This window comes from Pongo pygmaeus, chromosome 4 (assembly GCF_028885625.2).
Source record: "Pongo pygmaeus isolate AG05252 chromosome 4, NHGRI_mPonPyg2-v2.0_pri, whole genome shotgun sequence".
NCBI classification, from domain to species: domain Eukaryota; kingdom Metazoa; phylum Chordata; class Mammalia; order Primates; family Hominidae; genus Pongo; species Pongo pygmaeus.
This window is the reverse complement of record NC_072377.2, coordinates 174,546,441-174,561,157: the sequence shown is the minus strand read 5'-3', so window position 1 is coordinate 174,561,157 and position 14,717 is coordinate 174,546,441. Positions and strand designations below refer to the sequence as shown.

The 14,717-nt window shown below is 38.8% G+C and overlaps 1 non-coding gene across 1 annotated transcript; it reads right to left on the bottom strand.

Moving 5' to 3' along the window:
* Positions 1–211: 211 nt before the first annotated feature.
* On the bottom strand, positions 212–318 carry LOC129037780 (U6 spliceosomal RNA). Its single transcript, XR_008502992.1, has one exon. It is a non-coding gene; the product is annotated as a U6 spliceosomal RNA (small nuclear RNA).
* Between the last annotated feature and the right edge of the window lie 14,399 nt (positions 319–14,717).

Sequence of the window (14,717 nt, the reverse complement as noted above, 5' to 3'; positions counted from 1 at the left end):
TAGTTTCTTCCAACTCTGTGAAGAAAGTCAATGGTAGCTTGATGGGGATAGCATTGAATCTATAAATTACTTTGGGCAGTATGGCCATTTTCATGATATTGATTCTTTCTATCCACGTGCGTGGAACATTTTTCCATTTGTTTGTGTCCTCTCTGATTTCCTTGAGCAGTGGTTTGTAGTTTTCCTTGAAGAGGTCCTTCACTTCCCTTGTAAAAATATGGAATGCTTCATGAATTTGCACGTCATCCTTATGCAGGGACCATGCTAGTCTTCTCTGTATTGTTTCAGTTTTAATATATGTGCTGCCAAAGCGAGCACCCCTAGTCTTTTTAAATGCTACATGATAGTAAGTTCAAAATAGCAAACATGCTGACATGAATTGTGTACCTGTTATGTCAGGCAGTGTTCTGGCTCTTTAAGAGTGGTACCTCATTTAATTTTCACAGCAAAACTCTACAAAGAAGAAAATCTTATCATCTTCTTTTTACATTTGAGGGAAACGGAATCACTGAGAAGCTAAGCAATTTGACCAAAGTCACACAGCTAGTAAGCAGTGGAACTGAGCTATTAACCCAAGCAGGCGAATTCTGGAGGCTTTGTTCCACTTTGCTCCTAATATAAACATACTATGATTTATTTGATATTCCCTTGTTCTTGGATACTTAAATTACTCCAATTTGATTATTATAAATAATGTTGTACTGGAAATCCTTGTTTATGGCAAGTGTCCATGTGCAAATATTTCTGTAGGATAGAGCCCTAAAAATGCATTCTCTGGGTCAAAAGACATGTGCATTGCAAAGTGTTATCATTCAGATAAGAGGAGGCCTATTGCATTAGGTTAATTATTTACCTTGACCATGACTGAATTCAGAGCATGATATAACAGGTATGTCTTCAGGACTTGAGAAATGCCTAAGCCCTCAAACCCAGTTTATCCTTTATACCATGATCTCATTCTTTGTTTCCTGGACTCTCCAATACTCCTCCCCTGATTTGTCTCTAAGAAGGAGTTCGCTAGTCCAGATGTTGCTATGACCCAAATTACTATTTATTTCATTTGTATTTGACTTGTCTTATAATGGTGCAATTAGCATGCCTAGGAAGTCCTTTTGCCCAGGGGATTGGGAGTAGGGACCAGAGTTCTCTCTCACTGGGACCTCCTCAGGTCTTGTTGGTTGAATCCTAACAGTGCTGTTGGTTATGCTTTTTCTTGTGGTCACAAGAACATGAACACATCTTCTTTGTCTTATTTTGTTTATTCAAAGATGTCATCAACTTATACTTTTTTTCCTAGAATTTTAAACTTTACTCATTTTGCTTTTACTAATCTTACTACGTTTTTCCCTTCCACTATAACATATTCACTTTTTGAGCAATATTGAAACTCAACATAGATATCATTTGTTCAAGGTCACACATATCTATATTAAGTGCCTCATTTAGATGGGTGACTTAACTGGGTACAGAAAGCTAAAATATCTGAATAGTGAAGTATTTTTATCTTGATTTGCTGTAAATGCAAGCAGAAATTCATAGCTGGGTGCCTTAGGCATGGAGTGAAAAGGGGATATGTTACTGAGAGTATGAAATCATATTTAATATGAACACTTCTCTTCCTTGGGAACCACATGAGAGTCCTCACCTGGATATACAAAGGGACCATTTTTATGAGACCCTGACTCCGTGATAATTTTCAGAGAAGACAGAATTTGAGCTTGTAGGTAGAATTGTATTCTGCTTTCCTAGAACATATTCTTTCTATTTATACCTCAAAAACAACCTATGCTTTACTGGATCTTTAATAAATATTTGATACTGCATTTTGTTCTTTGTCCCTTAGGCAAACTGATATAGAATGTCTAAATCAGGTGTTTAAGAGAAATTCAGTTACAAGCCTCCTTTCATTTTTACATCCACCCTACAACTTAGTCAAACACATTTTTTTTTCTGTATTTTAACTCTCCATTGCCTATTTAACTAATGACCTTTCTCACCCTCCACAAAGACAGAAATTAATTCAAAAGTCTTATCACTGAGTTAAAGTCAATTTCTGCCATATAACTTTGACCTCTTTATATGTTCTTGTGAGTCTCCCCCATGAAAATCTTCCCTGCTCATGAGACAAGGGGGTTATGAGGACAAGTCTTCCTGCCCGAAGGGGGCTCTGCCAGTGAGCAGTGAGTGCAGTAAGTGAGTTGCAGTCAGATGTGAACCATCAGTGGAGATGTTGAGGGGTCTCCCGAAAATAGTATCTTCTGTTATCACCGAGTCTGCCATCACACAGAATAAGCCACTCAGGCATTTCGAGTTCTGGAGCATTTCCCAGATATAGTCCATCTCTTCTGCTCTCCTTTTTGGTAGGAAATGCACAAGGTTAAGTAAACAAAGCACAAAGGCAGGCTGCCCGTGGACAATAAACTAGAGGGGTAAGTGAAAGTTCTTGCATTTGTTGATTAGATTTGAGACACATAATCTGTTTTCTACTAAAATATGATGTCCTAGCAAAAGCATTTCTGGGGAAAAAACACTAGACAAAATACTAACAAAGATGTATCTATTTTAGTTGAAATGTCTACCTTATACTCTCTTGGCCAACCAGCTGTCATTAGATTGATTAATTGGAAAAGGTGAAATATGTATATCATCTAGTTTCTATTTAAGTTTCAGACATTCCCTCTTTACTGATAATTAAAACATCATTTGAGTCCGTACTTTGAACTTATTTACACCTGATTCCTGAGACCTCCTATTTTCCACAGAAATAAGTACCTTGATAAAAGCTAAGTTCACTCTCCTCTTCCTGCTCATTGTCATATGACAGCACATTCGCACTGAGGAAAAGAACATTTTGATGTTGTAAGCATCTCTGAATTTTCATAGCTCTGCCTTGCAGTTTCCATATGTTCTAAAAATGCATGGAAATTTCCATAGGAGACACTAAACCTGCCCATCACTTTGGTGTAATGGGCAAGTAGACTTTGTGGAAACTGTTTCCTTACAGAATTCATAGTTAGAAAAATATATCTCACTTCTCTGTGGGATCTGATTAAATGGAAGGAAGGCACAACACATGTCTTACCACTATCGACATCATGAGGTAAATTAGTTATATTCATGAGTCGCTCTTAGTACAATCTAGCCGAATCACAGGGATGTCTGAATAGTTCCAACTATAGCCACCATGAGGTTTCATTTGAAGGCACTGCTGCATATTTACAAATAAATACATTTTTGCTGGGTTACCTCTGGAAAATATTATTAAATGGGGAAGGAGCTTGTTTGAGATGAATTCCTTTGAGCAGGAGAACATATTGAAACTACTGTGAATTCTGAATTGGTAGTATTTTTCAGGCTAAGGTCCACCTAAACAGAGATTCCTAGTTCATTTAAGTGTGAGATGTTATGATGAAGTTATTGGTTTCTTGGACTATTCTATTGAAAGAAAGGGGAGAATTTAAAACATACATGGAATTGCTTTATTTTTTGAGACTATGTCTATACTAGAATGAGATTGACTTCATGAGCTCCATATAAAAATCACCTTCAGCTTCCTGCCATTGAATGCAGCACCATCCTGAGCTTGAGACAGCTACATTGCTGCCGTGACATTTTGCTGATCCCAGGCTCCCTTGCCCCAGCTGCTGACTAAGAATCCTCCTGGAGTAGCCTGATCCTGTGGGACCATGAGTGAAGAGCCCACCTAATGCTAAGGATTGTCTCTGCCTGGAATGCTAGACAGACAGACTCTACTACCAGACTGGGAACCTTTAGATATTAGTTCAAGCCTGGATCTAGGCTGACTTTCCCACATTCTTTTAGGCTTCCAATATTGGTAGCCTAAAGTAATGAGCCTCTAGTCTTGGAAGCCAGGTCTAGAGTCAGTTAATTCTCTGAGTCCTGGTCCTATCTATCCCCACTTTCCTTTTCTATCTACCAGCCTATGACATTGGCAGACATCACTGGAATTATAACAGACATGTGCTCAGAAAGGGAAAAAAGACAAATGAACTCGAATATGAGATCTCAAACAACTAGATAGGCAAATCTACTTTAATAATCTCCCAAAGTAAATCTAATGAACTATTGTCTAAGTATCATCTTTTGTTAAGAGTTTTATGTATTGTCCTCCTTTCTATTTGAAAGGATAATGGAGAACTGGTTAGATTTCCAGATGTATTACAATGAGTGGTTAAGTTATGAGCCACTGGATGTCACTCTTAGGCTATGCAAGTGTAGCCAGCTGCAGTGGAGATTTTCCAGAGTAAACTGAAGGTAGAGAGTTACAGGAGATAGCCGGGGATAGAAACCAATTGAACTGTTTGGATAGGTACATTTGAAATGTCAGTGAATTACGGCAAAGTTTACCCTTAGGTTCCTATATATTTTCTCTAGACTCATTTCTCAATGGCAGTTAAACAGGACTAATAATCAGAGAAAAATCCGCTTAGCACCAAAAAGCCAAAAAGACATTCATTTATCCATTCAATACCTCCATTAGTCACATGCTATAAGCAGGGTATTGGGCTAATGAACTATGGGATTACAAGAAAAAGTGAATTCATAGCATGCATACATTTAACTTACTGGAATTCAACTATGGCAAAAAAATGAAAGAAAAATAATATAAATATTGTAGGAAATTCTGCCTGTGATTTCACTCAATGAATTTGTGCCTCGGAGTAATTGTACCTACTGTCTGTCTCTCAGCCTTAAGCCCAGGCTTTTATACTCTGCTCTGTGACACTGGAGGCAAGAATCTGCAGACTGAATTTCCCAGACTTTTTTGCTATCTAGCTTCTGGTTAGATTCTGCTGACTGGAGGCACTGGCAGGAAATCAGAGGGTGACAGGAGGGTAGAAGGGATGTTCTTTCTGTTTTCAGTTCTGGTCGAAGTCCCTCCATCAGTAGCACTCAAGTAGGACTCCAGCTTATTTTAGCATTTCCAGCATTAGTTCCACAGTGGCTCCTTCAGAGGTACCACTAGGAACTGCCACGTTCCCTCTTAGCACTCACCACTGGAGTCCAAGTAGCAATCACGTGACATCCCCTCAGAGGTTGCTGAGCCAGCTGTGCAGTGACACATTGGTGGTTGGAGAATCTGCTCTGTGGAGACCCTTCCCCCAAGAAATGGTGTCCTGGTAACACCATTTATTCTCTTTTAATCTTCCAGCCCTAAGAATCATAGCTGCTTTCTAAACTACAAATACCAGAGGTACCTGAACACCATTTTTTGTTTGTTTTTTTTCTTTTTGCTCTTTCAGCCCTCCAGTCTGTGTATAACTGATCTCCTATATTAAATCACCTCTGTTTGAAACACTTGGCATGATTTCTGTTTCTGTTTTCCTGATGGGAGCCTGACTGCAGTAAGAATAAGATGAGAGGCCAGGAACACGCCTGTAACCTCAGCACTTTGGGAGGCTGAGGCAGGTTGGATCAGTTGAGGTCAGGAGTTTGAGACGAGCCTGGCCAACATGATGAAACCCTATCTCCACTAAAAATACAAAAATTAGCCAGGTGTGGTGGCATGCGCCTATAGTCCCAGCTACTAGGGAGACAGGCAGGAGAATTGCTGGAACCCAGGAGGCGGAAGTTGCAGTGAGCCAAGATCACGCCACTGCACTGTATCCAGCCTGGGCAGCAGAGTGAGACTCCATCTCAACAAAAAAAAAAAAAAAAAAGAAAAAGAAAAAAAAGCATGAGATGAGAGACAGCAATGTTCTCTTTTCTTATGCAGTATCACACTTTGTGTACCTTTCATGGTTGAGACATCTCGTAACACTTATATTTATATTTATATTTTCAAACAATACAAGCCTACTCACCAGCCAACTGGTTGTCAGCCAAAACCAGTAGAATGTAAAGCTTCATAAAAATAAAGGATTTAATGATACACTGGCCTGTTCCAGCACTGAGAGAAAACTGGCCATGTTGGACTTAATGACCCATGGTTGTCAAATTGCCCCTTTCTAAGAAATTTCCAAGGATGATTTGGCCAAATAAGACTTTTGCCTTATATTGCTTTATAAACTGAAACTTTAATAACGATGTTTCCATAGCATACTCTTGAAAAGATGAGCAAGACCAGAGTTATTTCCTTCAAAAGCTCTCCAACTAGTAGAAGACATAAGGCATGTGCAAACAGACAATGCATGGCAACATTTGATGGGAGCAAAACACACAAGGACCAACCCATTTGTCACCGGTTAGTAGTAAGAGTTTATGAAATAGGTTGGAAGAGGAGGAAAACATGATGCACTGGTTCCACTACAGACTTCATTCACTGGCTTGCTCAGAGCAAGAAATGATCATTATTTCAATTTTAAAGACCTATTTGGAAGAAGATGCTTGCCTGATCATGAAGTGTTGCTTTTTTTTTTCTTTTCTGTTTTATTATTATTATTATTATTATTATTATTATTATTATACTTTAGGCTCTATGGTACATGTGCGCAACGTGCAGGTAAGTTACATATGTATACATGTGCCATGCTGGTGCGCTGCACCCACCAACTCGTCATCTAGCATTAGGTATATCTCCCAATGCTATCCCTCCCCCCTCCCGCCACCCCACAACAGTCCCCGAAGTGTGATGTTCCCCTTCCTGTGTCCATGTGTTCTCATTGTTCAGTTCCCACCTATGAGTGAGAATATGCGGTGTTTGGTTTTTTGTTCTTGCGATAGTTTACTGAGAATGATGATTTCCAATTTCATCCATGTCCCTACAAAGGACGTGAACTCATCATTTTTTATGGCTGCATAGTATTCCATGGTGTATATGTGCCACATTTTCTTAATCCAGTCCACTGGCCATCAGAGAAATGCAAATCAAAACCACAATGAGATACCATCTCACACCAGTTAGAATGGCAATCATTAAAAAGTCAGGAAACAACAGGTGCTGGAGAGGATGTGGAGAAATAGGAACACTTTTACACTGTTGGTGGGACTGTAAACTAGTTCAACCCTTGTGGAAGTCAGTGTGGCGATTCCTCAGGGATCTAGAACTAGAAATTCCATTTGACCCAGCCATCCCATTACTGGGTATATACCCAAAGGACTATAAATCATGCTGCTATAAAGACACATGCACACGTATGTTTATTGTGGCATTATTCACAATAGCAAAGACTTGGAACCAACCCAAATGTCCAACAATGATAGACTGGATTAAGAAGTGTTGCTTAATATATAACTTGTCTTCTCCTGGTATTTGTCAATGCCATTTTATTTTATTTTTCTCAACGGCCATGGAGAATACAGGTTTACTTCTTCAAAGACTCTCAATAATACACTCTTTAAAGGTTTAATACATTCGTGTTAATTTTTTATTTTGTGCTGGGTTTCTTTTTCAGTGTGTTTATTTCCTTTCCTCTTCCTAGAAAACATGTGATTATATTCCTTAGTTCCAAGTTCTATCAGCCCTAATTCTTCATGTCTCGCCTCTGGAGTAGATGAAATAATCACTCTCTTTTTAGCATAGAACACCAGCATAAGAAAGGCAAGAAAAGGGACCTTCCAGCTATAGTGCTGGGACCATCAGTCCATGGGAGCTTTTGAATCTCAGTATGTTTCATCTTACCAGGTCATCCACCTCTGAAGGTGGTGACTCACTAGGGTGAGAGATGACTTACTGATGAGGATGTCTTCACAAGTTCTCATTTGAAGTGGCTTTTGAAGAATAAGGAGTAGATGTGGGAGGGGGTTAGCAGTCAACTCTTTTCTTCCATTATTAAATATTTTTTAACATTTTTAAAATATATATTTGCCTAAAATTCTTAAGGATTCATTTAAAAGAGAGGAGCAAGAAGAAAAGAAAGAAGTTTGAAGCTGAAGAGAAAATACTTGTTGCCCTTTTTCCTCATGATTTGAGCTTATTTGAACAGTTTTTGTCCTGCCATGTGACTTAGCTTGAGGAATTTTTTGCTGGTTTAGGACAGTAATGGGGATGTAGAACAAATTTTCCCTGAAAATGCCCCTCCTATTTCTTTGAACTATATCAAAGCACACTCCAAAATAATTCTGTGCATTTATTTCCTCTTTTCACGGCAACTCGTTCCAGATGAATGTGACAACCTGATAGGTACCAATACAATGGAAGTAATAAGCTTATTTAAAACGGATTTTACTTTTCCCTAAAACAAAATATCTATGTAACTATAGCTTGCTGAGTAGAATGTAAAGCTTTTTTTATTTTTTATTTTTTTACAAATGAAGGATCTAATGAGATACTGATATGTTTTGAATATTGGTCCATGAGATTGCTGGAAGAACTTGGCTGCCTTACAACATTACGTTATAGACAAACTTCAGCATGGAGTAATATAATTCATATACACCTTAATGGGAACCTCCTGGCTCTGACTCACAGCAAGAAATAAAGCCAAACACTCCAATCTGTGGTGCTTATTCAAGTTTCTGCATTTAAATCTGGAGTCACATTTACTTTGTATTTATTTTCTGAAGTGAATGATATTGTGGTGGCCAGGATTCCAGGTATGATTAGGGGATGCCTCACCTTACAAAAAAGGTCAATATTAGATTTTCAGAAGGTAAGCGAGAAGAGAGACTTCATTTTCAAACAGAAAAGACATCGGCAAGGCCCATAGACAGCAATCCAATGGGGGAGTTTAGCTTTATTTGAAAGTCATCTAAGCAGGATATGTGAAGGAGGCAAATGCGAGGTTATAAAAAAAAAAAAAGGAAAAAATAATTAAGAAGGCTAAATCTTAGCTTGCAGCACCTAGAATATAGGTATCTAAAAGAATTGCAAATTTGCCACAATTAAATAAAAATGTCAAGTCAGCTGTTGTTATCATTTGGGTTAGACAATTGGTTGATTGACTAGTCATTTTGCTATCTTATAAAATGAAACTGGGAGAAAAAGTTTAATGTTAGTCATATCTATGTAATATGATTAAATTGCTTTAGGACAATGAAATTAATATGCTTTACTATCCCCACAACTGATTGTGTTAAGGGTCGTTTGATCCACAGTGATGCAGCAAAATTCTATTTTTGAGACGGGCCTCCATAGCTGGTTCAACTATAGTTATTTTAGTTGTGAAAACACAGTTTCAGTCTCCATGACCTAACTAATACAGGTGGTTGGGGCAATTGTCCAGGTACTCTAATTCAGAGAAAACATTGGCTTTTCTGGAAATTACCTGGGTCATCTGACATGTGTTTTGCTTAAACTGGTTCAATAATTTTTCCAATTCTCTACTTTGGCCAGAAAGATACAATCTACAATGCCTGGACACAAAATATAAACTGTATATGGGGAATTTTCTTAACTAGAGGGCTTTAAATAGGTTTTTTTTTTTTTTTCCTGAGCTGACAGGTGCAGTCTCACCTAAAAGTAGAAAAAAAATAGTTGATGTAGTTCTATGTTGCACTGAGGGTGCAGTGGGATGAAACAACAGAGATCTGTAGCTCCTCTGAATCAGGAACCAGAATGCCAGAACACTAGCTTCACAATGAGACTTACAGATACGAGATCTTCCATACCAATGGTTTTCAAATGTTCACTAACCATTCTATTCAATAATCAGGATTGCACTAACGTAGAAAAAAAATCTATTTTCTAAACAGGAACATTTATATGATTAGAGTAGGAACTGCAAACTTAAATGCCAAGACAAGATGGCTAAGTTAAATGACTGGGTGTAAGGTAATATGGAGTGGTGGAGACTATGGCAAACAGGAGAATTCATGTCCCATATAAAGGTGACAGCCGTTACTCAGCTTCAGCCCAATTGATACCGTGTGCAGATATGTCCCAGCCCTGCAAAATAATCCATTTTTTGACATGTCAGAAATCTAGATCTTTACATGAAATTTCCCAATGTTTAAATGCTGGCAGTCTCTTGGAGCTTGAGGCAGCCAATTAATAACAACACCCCCCTTCTCCTCTTTGTTCATTATGAATTAAGAAATGACATAGGAGTAAGACAGATGGAGATCAAGATGTCAGCATTATTACTGATAAAACTGATTGGAGAACAACGCTACAATCTCTAGCCAAAATATATTTTCTAATTACCGCTCTCAGAAGAAATCTTGGGTATGCAGAACAGTCTTGTCAGGGGAGAAAGGGTGAAAAAGAGAAATCATCGTGCTCTCAGATTGTTAATAACTTTACCCAATGAAGAAAGGACTAATGAATGTTGGAAATAACCTCCTACCCATCAGGGAGAGAGTTCAGAGAGCTCCTAGAGTAGAAAGTCCCCCTACTTCAAACCACCACATTACTACATACACGAGAATACCTCAAAGATTTTGCAGGTTTGGTTACAGACCACTCCAATAAAACAAATATCATAATACAGCATATCACATGAATTTTTTGATTTCCCAATGCTAATAAAAGTTATGCTTACACTGTAATGTAGTCTATTAAGTATGCAATAGCATTATGTCCAAAAAGACAATGTACTTCATTAAAAAATACTTTATTGCTAAAAAATGCTAACGATCATCCAAGCCTTTACTGAGTCATAATCTTTTTCTGCTGGTGGAGGGTCTGGCCTGGATGTTGGCAGCGGCTGACTAATCAAGGTGGTTGTTGCTGAAGGTTGGGGTGACTAAGGCAATTACTTAGGATAACAATGAAGTTTGCTTCTTTTCATGAAAGATTTCTCTGTAGTATGCAATACTATTTGACAGCATTTTGACCAGAGCAAACTTCTTTCAAAATTGGAGTCAATTCTCTCAAATGCTGCCACTGCGTTATTAACTAAGTTCAGGTAATATTCTAAATCGTTTGTTGTCATTTCAACAATGCTCACAGCATCTTCACCAGGAGTAGATTCCATCTCAAAAAACCACTTTGCTCATCCATAAGAAACAACTCTCATTTGTTCAAGTTTCATCATGAGATTGCAGCAATTCAGTCACATCTTCCGGCTGCACTTCTAGTTCTCTTGCTATTTCCACCACGTTTGCAGTTACTTCCTCCACTGAAGTCTTGAACCCCTCAAAGTCATCATGAGGGTTGGAATAAATTTCTTCTAAACTCCTGTTAATGTTAATATTTTGACCTCCTTTCATGAATTATGAATGTTCTTAATGGCATCTAGAATGGTGAATCCTTTTCAGAAGGTTTTCAATTGATTTTGTCCAGATTCATCAGAGGAATCATTATCTATGGCATTTTTAGCCCTACAAATTGTATTTCTTTCTTTTTTTTTTTTTCTGAGATGGAGTCTCACTCTGTTGCCCAGGCTGGAGTGTAATGGTGCAATCTCAGCTCACTGCAACCTCTGCCTCCTGGGTTCAAGTGATCCTCCTGCCTCAGCCTCCTGAGTAGCTGGGATTACAGGTGCATGTCACTACACCTGGCTGATTTTTGTATTTTTAGTAGAGATGGGGTTTCACCATGTTGTTCAAGCTGGTCTTGAACTCTTGACCTCGCGATCCACCTGCCTCAGCCTCCCAAAGTGCTGGGATTACAAGCTTGAGCCACTGCGCCTGGCCTACAACATGTATTTCTTAGATAATAAGACTTGAAAGTCAAAATTATTCCTTGATCCATAGGCTGCAGAATGATGTTGTGATATCAGGCATGAAAACAACATTAATCACATTGTACATCTCCATCAGAATTCTTGGATGACTAGGTGCATTGTCAATGATCGGTAATACCTTGAAAGCAATTTTTTTTTTTTGCAGCAGCAGGTCTCAACAATGGGCTTAAAATATTCAGTAAACTGCTGGATGTGGTGGTGCATGTGTATAATCCCAGGTACTCTGGAGGCTGAGGCAGAAAAACCACTTGAGCCCAGGCATTCAAGACCAGTCTGGGCAACATAATGAGACCCTGTCTCAAAAAAAGAAGGAAAAAAATTCAGTAAATCATACTGGTAAACAGATGTACTTTCATCCAGGCTTTATTGTTCCATTTCTAGGGCTCAGACAGAGTAAATTTAGCATCATTCTTAAGGGCCTTAGGATTTTCAGAAAGGCAAATGAGCGTTGGCTTCAACTTACGGTTACCAGCTGCATTAGGCCCTGACAAAACAGTATCCCGTCCATTGAAGTTTTGAAGCCAGGCATTGACTTCTACTTTCTGGCTGTGAAAGTCCTGGATGGCGGCATCTTCCGATAAAAGGCTGTTTCAGCTATTAATACATTGACAATCTGTTGTGTAGTATAGACACCTTCATCAATTATCTTCTCTTCCTTTCCTTCAATTATCAGTTGTCCCTTTCAGTTTAACACTTAGAGGCAATTGTAGGATTATTAATTGGCCTTAATTTCAATTTTGTTGTTTCTCAGGGAATAGGAAGGCCCAAGGAGAGGAAGAGAGATGGGAGAGCAGCCAGTTGGCTGGGCAGAGAGGACACATATTTATCAATTAAGTTTGCTGTCTTACATAGGTGTAGTTTGCAGCATCTCGAAACAATTACAATAGTAACATTAAAGATCACTGATCACCATAACAGATAACAATAAAGAGTTTGAAATACTGTGAGAATTACCAAAATGTAACATAGAGACCTGAATATGTTGTTGGAAAAATGGCTCTGATAGACTTGCTTGATGGAGGTTTGCCACAAACCTTCAATTTGTAAAAAAAAAAAAAAAAAAAAAAAAAAAAAAAAAAAAAAATAGCAATGTCTGTGAAGCTCAATAAAGCAAAGTGCAATAAAATGAGGTATGTCTGTAAAGCCAAAGAAATGGAAGTTCCATTCTAACTGCAAGTAGTTCTTTTTAAAAAACACTGTTCAAGGCAAGCACGGATAGACTCAGCCCATAGATACCCAATCTGCAACCTCTGGCTTATAGTCATTCTGTTTTTAATTTGTCAGTTAGTTTCAATTTTTAGGACTAAAACTTGCAGTAATGTTGTAGGCATAAACACTAACATAGAAAATTTTCTTTACTCTTACGGAAATTCAGCACACCACTTAGAATACTTTTTGATGGCTTTGTATAATAATCGAGTCTTTCTCAGTGAGACAGGCTTTCCCAACAATGCATGTCAGGAAATAGATTTTAGTTGATGTCCAGCCCTATATTCTTTATTTACCCAACCTCATAAAGAAAGGTGGTATGCACTGTTCGCAGCCCCAGTTCTGACTTCCCACTTCTCTCCCACTTACGCTTTAGGTTCATGTCTGCTAAGACTGCTACTCACCTCTCAATTTCTTTCCTTGCCTCACACTCCTATTTTGACATCTGCAGTTGTTTTCCTGGTGACTATTTTGACTCCCCCATGATTCTGATTCCTCCTTCCCTACCCACTTCCAGCCATCCTCCCTTGAGATATGCTAAGTATACACTCCACCAAGTTCAACAGCGGAGACCCTCCTACACTGTGTGGGTCTCCCATTCGGTTTCCTGTAGACCTTTGAATGGGAAATGGCATTCATAGTTTTTCCATTCTTGGTGGTTCTGCAAATGTTTATTATTAAATATAGTTTGCAATGAATAGTCTGTAGGCCAGGGCAATGATATTTGCCATAACAGGATCAATTTTGTTATCATGGTTTGGCATTGTAAATGGGTTTCTTATTCAGCAGTGAAAGTAAACAAAGGCCAGGTGCAGTGGCTCACACCTGTAATCCCAGCATTTTGGGAGGCCGAAGCACGAGAATCATTTGAGCTCAAGAGTTCAAGACCAGCCCAGGGATTGTGGCGAGACCTCTTCTCTAATAAAATTTTTTAAAAAAATTAGCTGGGCATGGTGGTACATGCATGTAGTCCCAGCTACTCAGGAGGCTGAGGGAGGAGGATCACTTGAGCCTGGGAGATGGGGGTTGTAGTGAGCTGTGATTGCACCACTGTGCTCCAGCCTAGGCAACAGAGTGAGACCCTGTCTCAAAAACAGCAACAACAACAACAAAACACAAAACAGTAAACAAAGTCACCCTTGATGGAAATGTCTTAAAAAAAGATTCCCACCCACCCCTACAACATGACTGAATTTCAATAAGTGATTTAAAATCTAGCTTTCATTTAAGAAACCTCCTCTCCTAGAATCATAATTAATTAAAAAGATCTTTTAAATTTTGTTGTAGCAGTGGTCTGGGGCATTTTTGATGTGCAGCTCTAGTTTGCTGTTTTTTAGTTTGTTTCTGATTATTCAAAAGCTGTTTTTTAGGCAAATGGCATCCACATATCAAAATGATAATCCTTTCCTTGCATACTATTTCTTGCATTTCCTCATCTGGAGCTTTCTTCCACCAATATTCAAGGGAGGCCTAGAGGGACAGGGTGCTTTGAAGGGGGCACTAAACAAGATGTTGGAATTTATTCCTGGTTTTGTCCTTTTTTGTTGAAAGATGACCCTATTGTATAGATTTAGCTATGTATAAGGGCATGGAGAAAAACATCTCAGCCCTGGCTTTCTCAGCCTGCTCAGATATGGACCTTGAACTGCAGCACAACCCAAGAGGGAAGTTAATCTCCACCAAGGCAGACAGCCTAGAGGCTCAGGTCCACCAGCCAGGGCTGGGCAGTGATCCAGGTATAAAGTTGTAGGTTCTAACTAGAGTGAACCCTAGGCACGTGTCATCTACCAAAACTCAGCTACCACATAGCTTCTATTTATTGAGTACCAACCATGGTTTGGAACTGCACTAAATGTATCTCACACATTATCTTTTTAATTTAATCCTTGCTACCTCCATGAGGTAAGGAGCCTCATAGATGAGGAAACTCAGACTCAGAGTTATTAAAGTCACACAAAATCACACAGCTAGTGAGAAGCA